This window comes from Loxodonta africana, chromosome 1 (assembly GCF_030014295.1).
Source record: "Loxodonta africana isolate mLoxAfr1 chromosome 1, mLoxAfr1.hap2, whole genome shotgun sequence".
NCBI classification, from domain to species: domain Eukaryota; kingdom Metazoa; phylum Chordata; class Mammalia; order Proboscidea; family Elephantidae; genus Loxodonta; species Loxodonta africana.
Genome location: NC_087342.1, coordinates 81,415,480 through 81,425,902, shown reverse-complemented (window position 1 = coordinate 81,425,902; position 10,423 = coordinate 81,415,480). Strand labels below are relative to the sequence as shown.

At 42.0% G+C, this 10,423-nt stretch overlaps 1 non-coding gene across 1 annotated transcript; it reads right to left on the bottom strand.

Annotated features, from left to right (window-relative positions):
• Window positions 1–8,057: 8,057 nt before the first annotated feature.
• TRNAL-AAG (transfer RNA leucine (anticodon AAG)) lies at window positions 8,058–8,139 on the bottom strand. Its single transcript has one exon. It is a non-coding gene; the product is annotated as a tRNA-Leu (tRNA).
• Window positions 8,140–10,423: the final 2,284 nt, after the last annotated feature.

The window sequence follows — 10,423 nt, the reverse complement described above, 5'->3', positions numbered from 1 at the left end:
CTCCAAAAAGATGAACAGTTAACATTAAAGAGTTTCAAAAACCAAAAATGGGCCAAGTCTCAAGAAGACAATGAGCAAACTTATGTACCCACTAACTGCCATTCTACTAGATTTGGTCAATAATTTGTATTATGTCACTGGCAACAAACCACTAAATGTACTGTATAAAGAGTTGGTATCGACATTATAGTGACCCTGGTTTTCCTGGCTCACAGACTTGCTTTAGGAATGGGAGATGGTGGCCAAGAAAAAGATGTGACAAATAAAATAGCCCACTGTAAATGATGGAATAAGCTTCTCTGGAGAATGCTCGGTTTCAAAGGTCTTCTAAGGAAAAGTTAGAAATACGTGTGTGCGTGATGGTGATGTGGTTATTAAGCCTGAACCTGCTCTTGAAATCTGGACCCTCATTTAGAGTCTGTTGTACATCCATTGAGTTATCCTAGCTCAGGGATTCAACTTTTCCTGACAATTACTGTCAAATACTTCCTGGTGAAAACCCTGGTGACTTAGTCGTTAAGAGCTTTGGCTGCTAACCAAAAGGTCAACAGTTCGAATCCACCAGGCGCTTCTTGAAAGCTCTGTGTGGCAGTTCTACTTTGTCCTATATGGTGGCTATGAGTTGGAATCGACTCAAGGGCAACAGGTTTTTTTTGGTTTTATTCTCTAGCCATTCTTTGTGTTATTTACTTTATAAACAAAACCACTAATATTTGATAAAGTCAAGGCAAAATCTTCAGGCATGTCCCCCTTCTACATTAAGCATTGCTCCCTACCACCAGCAATGAAATTTCTTTCGGTTCTCTCAGAAGTCACCAAGATCTGGGCTTCTGTAGTACAAAGAAAAACACCTCATGTGTGCCCTTCAAAGTGTGCTGTTTATCCTGGGACCACAAGACCAGTTCTGAACTCTCATATCCAGAGTTTCAGATGGAAGGAGCTGGAGTTTTCTGCAGAATAAATGATCTCAGCCCACTTTCCTTAGAGAGAGCCTTCTTACTACTTGTGAACTTAAAGGAAGCACAAGAGAGACAGAGAGCTCAGAAATATTCTACCTCCTCGATGATCCAGAATCCTTTCTTCCACACAGTTACGAGGTCCAAGCCCTCTTCCACACACTTCTCTTCTTTTTTCTTATCTGTGCAGCAGCCATCTATGTTCCTTCCCAGCATCTGCAGCCTCCATTTCTTTATCAGTGGACACATCACACTGCCCCTTCTACCCATTTTTCCCCTCCCACTTTCTTTGTGTTTACTGCCCCTCTTCTGGGGTGACGTTTCCCCAGGTTCCTTATTCCCCATTCAAATTTCTAGGCCAGTGGTTCCCAAACCTATCTGATGGTATGAATTACCTGGTGACAATTCTAAACTATATGCTCCACCTTATTTCAATCCAATCAGGAACTGGTAAGTGGACCTAGGGATCCATATTTTTATAACATTCTCAGGCTTTTATTCCCAAGATTTGGTGCCACTGAAATCCAACTATAGCACATATGACCCTTATGTCTTTGTGTTAGAGGCTCATTCGGGTTTATTATATTACCTTTTAATATCTTTCTGCCCCTGAAGACCAGTAGTCCAAATTCAGGGTGTCAAAAACTCATTGCCATCAAGTGGATTCTGACTCATAGTTTACTCATAATGACCATATAGGGCTTTCAAGGCTGTAATCTTTACAGGGAGAACACTGTTGGTGTTTAAGAGGTTAGGTGCTTGTTGGAACCCACCAGCAGCTCAGCTAGAGAAAGTTGCAGCAGTTTGCTTCCTTAAATACTTCCAGCCTTGGAAACCCTGTGGGGCAGTTCTACACTTATCTTATAGGTTCACTGTGAGTGAGAATCCACTTGATCCAATGGGGGGTTTAATATTTATGGCAGCAGAGTGCCACATCTTTCTCCCCACAGTGGCTGGTGGGTTCCAACCACCAATCTTCTGGTTAGTTGCTGAGCGCTTAACCACTGTGACAGCAGGGCTATATTTTCATAGAGGCTTCAGGGGAAGATCCTTTTTTATTTCTTCCAGGTTTTTGTAAACACAGGTGTCCCTTGGTTTATATCCGTAGCATAACTCTGTGGCAGTCTTTCCTCTGTCTGTGTCTCTGTCTTTTCCCCTCTTTTGTAAGGATGCCACTCAGATGGGATTAGGGCCCACACTAATCCAATATGATGTCACGTCAAGTTAGCTGATCACATCTTCGAAGAACCTATTTCCAAACAAGATCACATTCTCAGATACTGGGAGTTAGGGCTTCAACTTATCTTTTTGGGTGGGACACAACTGAATCCATAACACAGCTGTATATACCAGAGATTATTGAAACAGTTCCCGATGAACGAACCTGTGGTTTATTTTTTGACTTTTTCTATTATAAAATTTAAAAAGATTAGGCATGATCCTATTTCATCTTGTATTTTTACCCATGTGTATTTTGAATTGATTGCTAACAAAAGGCTTGCTGGTTGGGAGGATAAATGCAAATAACATTTTTCTAGCTACAGCTGTGTAAGTTTTGAATCTGTGCATATTACATAATAGAAGCTCAGTGAACGTATGTTGGAGAAAAAGAACTGGCATAATTTAATGCAAACTCATGAAAAGTTACTTAGGGCTTATCACGTTTCTTTTGGGAGTGAGAATCCTGGATTCACAAGTGGTTTTGATCAATAGAATCAGAACTTACAGTAAGTGAGGTAGAGAATTTAGGGGTGGGGAGATAGAGAGGAGACTGGTTTTCCATGGAGAGGAAAAAATCAAGGTCCTACTAGGACTGGAACCCAGGATCTGTTATTTACAAGAGAAGACTTTGAACCAATAAGCCATAGTGCTTGTACAAAGGCATGGCTTAGTACTGTTTTTCTGCTGTCTGATTAGACAAAATACTTTTGCTACAAAATCTACACGATCCAGACCAGTTTACTGTGAGAATACGGACAAACACAAGGAGACATTTTGCTTACTCACATGTGCTGTAGAACTACTAAAGCAGGAAAAGTTTCGAGCTGCTTGAGCGTCAGTGCCAATAATTCAATTAGTCCAAGGATAACCACCAGCAAAAGCAGAGGCAGCCCAATGGTTCCAAATGGGATATAGGTTTCAAAAAAACCAACTTCGCTGTTTTTCGCCTCATGTTTTGTAATTTAGGCTCTTCATTAGGATGCCCTAAGTGAGGGTCTCTAACTGAAGGAATTCCACTGAGACTCAGACTGCCAAGTGATCATCACTTGCACTCACAGGAAGCAGTGATTTGGAGGGGAGGGAATGGAGGAGAAGAAAAGGCTGAGAGGGTTGAATTCAGGTACTGAATCTCCCTCAAAACCCTAGCTCCCCTAAAATCCCACAGGGGCAAAATCCAGCGCTATAATGACTCTAATCAGAAATCCAGAGGTGCAGAGCCTCTTGGGGGAAGGGAAGGGGAAGTGAGGCCTGCTGGCCACACGGGGTTCCTGGATCCAGGTACAGTCCTCCTAAAGTGAAGAGCCCTATGGCTCCTGCGAAACCCCACAATGCCTTCTACTCACCTAAGCCTGGTTTGAGGCACATTAGGTCACCCACTCTTCTGGTCTCAATCCCGCACTTGCACCCTGCGGTGATCGCCCCACCCACCCACCCACCCTAGTTGCATGCCCCATCCTCTCAAAGCTCAGAGGGCCGGGTCGGGTAGCTGTGAACGTGCCCGCAGCTCTGCGCCACAGAGAAGGTCCCGCGTGGGATTGTACAAGGGCCAGGGAATTCGAAGTGAGGCTACAGGGGCCCCGGGCCCCTAGGACTCGCGGGTACTGAAATGCCTGAGGGGATGAGTAAGGGAGGTCCACAGGGGAGGCGAGTTCCAGCGACCTCGCCCTAGTCTCCTTGGGGGTGTGAGAATTGGCAGAATGCATCCTCTCAGCGCCTGGGGAAGATGCCAAGACACGGGTCAATTGCAAACTGACGTCTGCTCTGAGATCTGGGAAATAAGACCGTCCACACATGCAGCAAAAACTGGAAGATCTGTTGCCACAATAAGGAAACTCTCTCACAAACGCGTACCTTTACACACTCGCACACAACCGTGATTGGATGTCCACGTGGGCGAGACGAGAGCTCTTCTGTTCTCTGGTTACGGACACAGAGAATAAAATCCCTCTGCCCACCCCCAACCCCCAGGCACAGCTGACAAGAGGCTTCACCTCCGCCTGGTCACAGTCCCATCTGTGCGTACGCAATGAGTTTTAATAATTTTCTGAAGATGAATCTTTTTTTCTCTCCTGGAATTTGATGGATTTTTTTTTTTTTTAATTCGTCTGTCTTCGTGCTTTATGATATTCGGGTATCATAAGCACACAGCAAAGGAAGAAAACTCAAGTCTCCAGTGTCCCGGCTTGAACCGAATATCAAACTCTTCGCCGCTGGAAGAAGTGTGAAAATCTCATCCTTCACTCTCCCTCAACCTTCCCAGTCCCCCAGTTTCTCCTTGCACAGCAAACATAGTCTCTCGGGGATATTATTTCCTCCATTTTTTATACAAATAAGGAAATTGCAAACCATTGTAGGGCATTTTCACTTGAGGTATGGTGGAGTGATTTCCAAACCAATACAGAAAGAGCTTCTTTCTTGCTTGACGGCATAGAATTCGTTTTTGGATGTTTCACAATATATATCTTGCCCATACAAACAAGCCGCAGTAAATAATATTCCTTATCTGACATGGCAAGTGGGCGTGAGTACTTTCTATTCATGGAATTGCTGAAGCAGTCTATGTGATAGTGTGATGGTAATTCTGTTGGATCTTGCCTAATATACATTCCCACCAGCATGCCACAATGGTCTGGTTTCTCACACTATTGCAACCACTTTGGATTACTATACTAGTAACAATAAGAGGAAACCTATTGTATTCTATTGGATTGATTCTGGCTCACGGTGACCCCATGTGTTACAGGGTAGAACTGCTCCACAGGGTGTTCTTGGCTTTAACATTCACAGAGGCAGATTGTCAGGCCTTTCTTGCCTTTCTTTTCTGTGAGACTCTATGGTCCAAACCAGTAACCTTTAGGTTAGCCCATAAAGATTTATCCTTTGGACACGAAATACCGTTCTTACATATAAAGAATAGTCAGAAATGACAAGAGTCTCATTTTCTTTAATAGACCATAATCGATCTTAACCTACTATTAGGGAGATAGTTACTTTGCTTATGTTCTCCAAAGGCGCCCTAGTTGAGAGCTCACTTATGTTCTCCAAGGGTGCCCTAGTTGAGAGCTTGGCTGCCAACCAAAAGTTCAAACCCTTGGATTTTCTATCGTCCAGTTAGAGGATTCGATCAAAACAGGCTAAGTTTCTGGAAATTTCGTCCTCAGATAGATTCAATTTACAATAGATTCGGCATCGGTGGGATTCCAACTGAATGGCCCCACAGAGACTGGAGCCTTAATCAAAGGCCTTAGACCTCTCAGACACACTGCCATAATGCCCAGGATGTTTCAATCAGATTTACCAAGACACAAGATTGTTATCCACCACCTTATTCTTTTCCTAGAATACTTCTACATGGTAGTCATCCAAAACACCAACAAATAATAACTAAAACTTATTGGAAATTTAGTACCTGCCATGCATTGTCCTTACTTTTACTGTCATTCAGTCCTCTAAATTGCTGCAGTGATATGTGCTTTTTACTATGATTTCCATTTTCCTGATGAAGAATATGAGGAACAGAGATATTAAGTAACTTGCTGAATGTCATCCAGCAGTAAGTGATGTTTAAAGCGGTAGTGGGAGACTTCACTTTCTTGTATATTTAGTCAGTATGGGTTAAAATCCTGAAGTGATTTTGGTGAAGGCTATGTGACAAACTGAAAGCAACAGCAAACTGTTGCTTTAATGTTCATGGAGTTAGATTGCCAGGCCTTTCTTCTGCAGTGCCACTGTGTGGGTCCCAGCCACTATTCTTTAGGTTACTAGTTGAGTGCAAACCGTTTTTGTCACTAAGAGACCTTTATGCCGACATAACACAAACAAACGGAACAATCCAAACCAGTTGCAGTCAATTGGATTCTTTGGGTAAATAACACTTTCAGATATTATAGCATACAGTAAACAAGCCATTGTTAGTCCACCTTGATCTTACTTGGTCCAACGGAGCCACCCAGAAATTGGAAAATAAATCGCTATTTAAGTTCCACTTGTAAATGATGTAGCAAAATGGAAACTTCAGATGAATGATGTTGGACTAACTGGGTAGCCATCTAGGAAAATGAAAGTTTATATCAATATGTCATCGGTGAAACTTAAATTCAAAACACACATAAAATTTAAAGGTAAAAAATGAAAAATAAAACCAAATATAAGTACTGGAGAGATTACATAGCTTTGGGTAGAAAACCAATTTTTACACAAAACATAGAAACAATGAAACCTTGACATAATTCAGTACATTAAAAAATTCTACCTGAATACACCTCCATTCTCTTAAAAAAAAAAAAAAAAACACAAGATGAGACAAAAAGAAACAACAACCAAAAACCGAAACAACCTACAAGAAGAGTGGAAAAAAAAATAAAAGAATACCTCATGGAAAAAATATTTGTAATTTCCCTACTACATAACTGGGAAATATTAGTTTCCCTAACGTGTAATGTGCAATAGAGTAGGTTTGGAGAGTGCGCAGTGTGGGGGGCGGGGCGGGGGGGGAGTTTCCTATTGGCTTATGTGTCCCTGAGTGGAGCAAACTATTAATTGGCTGGGATGTTAACTGAAAGAATGGAAGTTGGAGTCCGCCCATAGGCACCTCAGAAGAAAACCCTGGTCATCTACTTCCAAAAAATCAGCCATCAAAAACCGTATGGAATACTCACCTCCAAACACCCTGTCCAATGATGCTGCTATACACAGCCTTCAACAGGCAGGCGAGTTGTTCATTTTTACTTAGGATTAGGTAATGAAATGAATCTGGCATTGAAGCAGACTTAAATTATTACCAATGGGCTTAGACTCTGAAAAGAAGTGCTATGTCACATGAGTCCATCTTCAGATTAAGCAAGAAAGCCAGAGGGGAAGGGCCACCACGGGTTCTCCAGGCTAATGGAGGAGAGCCACGTTGCCCCAGAGGCTTCCAGTAGAGGAAAAAGAAGGAGAAACTGAAACCCAGCCCATTGGCCCTGCTTGTTTTATTATGTGGAAGCTTTTTCAGAGGCCCTGATTGTGTAATCAAAACCTTAGCAATTGGCAGGACTTCGTATTCGTTGGTGTTTTAAACTAAGAAACTTCCGGCCCAGCTATTCCAAGCACAGAGCCTATGAAAAGAACGCTGGAAAAAAAAAAAAAAAAAAACACGAAAGGAAACCTTAGGGAGCACAGTTCAACTCTGATGTACCTGGAGTCTTCAGGAGTCAGAGCTGACTCCATGGCAACTGCATATTAGCTTGCTTATGCAAATAATATTCGTTGCAGGTAACCCCAGACTAACCCCAGGCTACTTGCCCGGGTAGGTAAAGGGAACGCTGGCGCCATACCGGTTAAGTGCTATGGCTGCTCACCAAAAGCTTGGCAGTTCGAATCCAACAGGCGCTCCTTGGAAACTCCATGGCGGCAGCTCTACACTGTCCTATAGGGGCGCTATGAGTCGCAATCGACTCGGCGGCAATGGGATTGGTTTTTTGGGTTTGCGTAGGCAGAATCCGATGCAGGTGGAATGGGGAGGGGAGGTGGTGGAAGAGTTTCACCGTGTATAAAGTCTTACGTTTTTGTAATTTGGAAATATATGAGTTATATTTGTTTAAATATATAAACATTTTAAAAACCATAAAGATTTAATCCTTGGACACGAACTACTGCTCTTAGATTGATCTTAACCTATTATTAGGGAGATAAATGTCTTGCTTATGTTCTTCAAGGGCTCCCTAGTTGAGGGCTCGGCTGCCAAACAGAAGCCTAAATTCAGCAGCAGCTCCTTGGAAACTTTATGGGGCAGTTTCGCGCTGTGCTGTATAGGCTCGCTACGAGTCGGAAGTGACTGAATCAAAGCGGGTAAAGTTTTTGGTAATTCCCTTCTCTGATGGATTCCATTTCCAATAGAGTTGGCAGCGGTGGGATTCGAACCCACGCCCCCGCAGGGACTGGAACCTTAATCCAGCGCCTTGGACCGCTCGGCCACGCTACCGTGCTCCTCAGAAACTCTTAAATCATTATATTTAGGAAGATACAAGAGTGTTTTCCATGACGTTATACTTTTCCTAGAACATTTCTACACGGTACTGGTCCAAAACTAAAATTTATTGGAAATTTATTACGTGCCATGCACTTTCCTTACATTTACTGTCATTCAGTCCTATAAACTGCCTCAGTGGTAGGTACTGTTACTATGATCTGCATTTTCCTGCTGGAGATTACCAGATACAGAGATAATCAGTAACCTGCCGAATGTCACCCAGCTGTAAGTGATGTTTAAAGCAGTAGTGGAAAACTTCACTGTGTTGTATATTTATTCAGTCGGTGGTAAAATTCTGCAATGATTTTGATGAAGGCTATGTGACAAACAGAGCAACAGCAAACTTATGTATGACTTAGCACTAATGATTGCTTTTGGGGAATGGAGACGTATTAAAAAAAAAACAGGAAAGCCATTGTCATCCAGTCGACCTTATAGGACAGAGCAGGACTACCCAAAGGGCTCCCAAGGAGGAGCTGATGGACTCCAACTGCTTGACGTTTTGGTTACTAACCCAACTCTCGATCACTGTGCAATCAGGGTTCCACTGGTCAGAGCATGGTATATGGAAGTCTAATATTTCGGTCATGTCACTGATGCTTGAAATGTTTCCAGTGTGGAGAAATTTACTAAAAGGAATTTAAGTGGTGCCTTCTTAGCACAGCAGGTAGCCGGTCAGTCTCATAATCTGAGGATCCTGATTTCAAGCCTTAGAGAGAGTACCAAGGTTTTTCTTGTCTCTTCTACTAAACCCTTTTGAAAAAGAAACGTAGTAAGAAAAATTGTAACACTGATCAAGTTTTTGAGTACAAAACGCAGATTCCAGAAGTATCTCCGAGTAATCCTGAGTGATGTGATTATAGGTAGGGAGAAGGACCTGTAATTTTTAACACTCTGCCAAGGAATCCTTAAAAAACTTTATCAATTTCTTTTTGTAGCCAGACAGCTTTTCAATACGCTGACTACAGTACAACCTAATACCAAACTCTGGATTAGTTACCTATTGCTACTGTAGGAAATTGTCACAAATTTAACGGCTTCAAAAAACACAAATTTATTATTTTCAGTTCTGGAGGTCAGAAGCCTGAAATGGGTCCTAGGGAACTAAACTCAAAATGTTGGCGGAGTTGCATTGTCTCTGGAGACTATGGTAGAGAAGTCACTCCTTGTGGTTTCCGGCATCTGACTCCACTCACACTCTTTTGCTCAAGTCTACGTTATGCTGATCTGTGGTTCTGCTGTCGCATTGCTTTTTCTAACGGTGAACCACCTGTCTACCTCTTATAAGGATCTTGTGACTATATTGGGCCCACCCAGAAAATGCAGACATTTTTTTCCATCTAAACATCCTTCACTTAATCAAGTGTGCAAAATACCTTTTGCCATGTAAGGTAACAGATTCACAGTTTTTGGATATTAGGATGAGGATAGTTTATGGGGATATAACTACACATGGTACAGTCTTCCTTCTGGTGTACGAAGATTTACAACTGTCCCACATGTAAAAACATTCACTTCATCCCAGCATCCCCCCAAATAGCAACCCATTACAGCATCAACTCAAAGACCAAAATTCTCATCTAAATCTCATCAGCCCAAAAGTCCTAAATCTTCTATTATCTATATCCTCTAAATAAGTATGGGTGAGGCTCTGGTATAATCCCTCCTGAGATACAATTACTGTTTTTCTGTGAATCTGTGAAATTCAACAAACAAGTTATCTGCTCCTCAAAATGCAGTGTGAGACAGGCATAGGGTAAGACTTTTAGACATTTCGATTAAAGAAGGGAAGAAATTGAAAGACAAAAAGGAGCCACTGGTCCCAAGAAGTGTCTAAATCCAGCCAGGTAAATAACATTAGTTATCAAGGCTTGGAGTTAATGCTCTGTGGTTTAATGGCTCTGCCATCAGAGTCATCCTCTCAAAATCATCTTTCCACTTACATGAAAAGTGAAGAGCACACGTTTTTACCAACTTCTGCATTCTGAAATCGATCGAACATGCAATCAATGTACCTTGAAAAAAATTTTTTACTGGTAATTGAATTGTGACAGTTGGAAACAAAGAAGAAGGACAAGTAGCTGTAAAATATGGCCTTGGTGATAGAAATAGTGCTGAAGATCGCATGACAGAATTTTGCAAGACCAACGACTTCTTCATTGTACATAGCATTTTTTCACCAACATAAATGGTTACCATACACATGAAACTAACCAGATGGAATACATAGGAATCA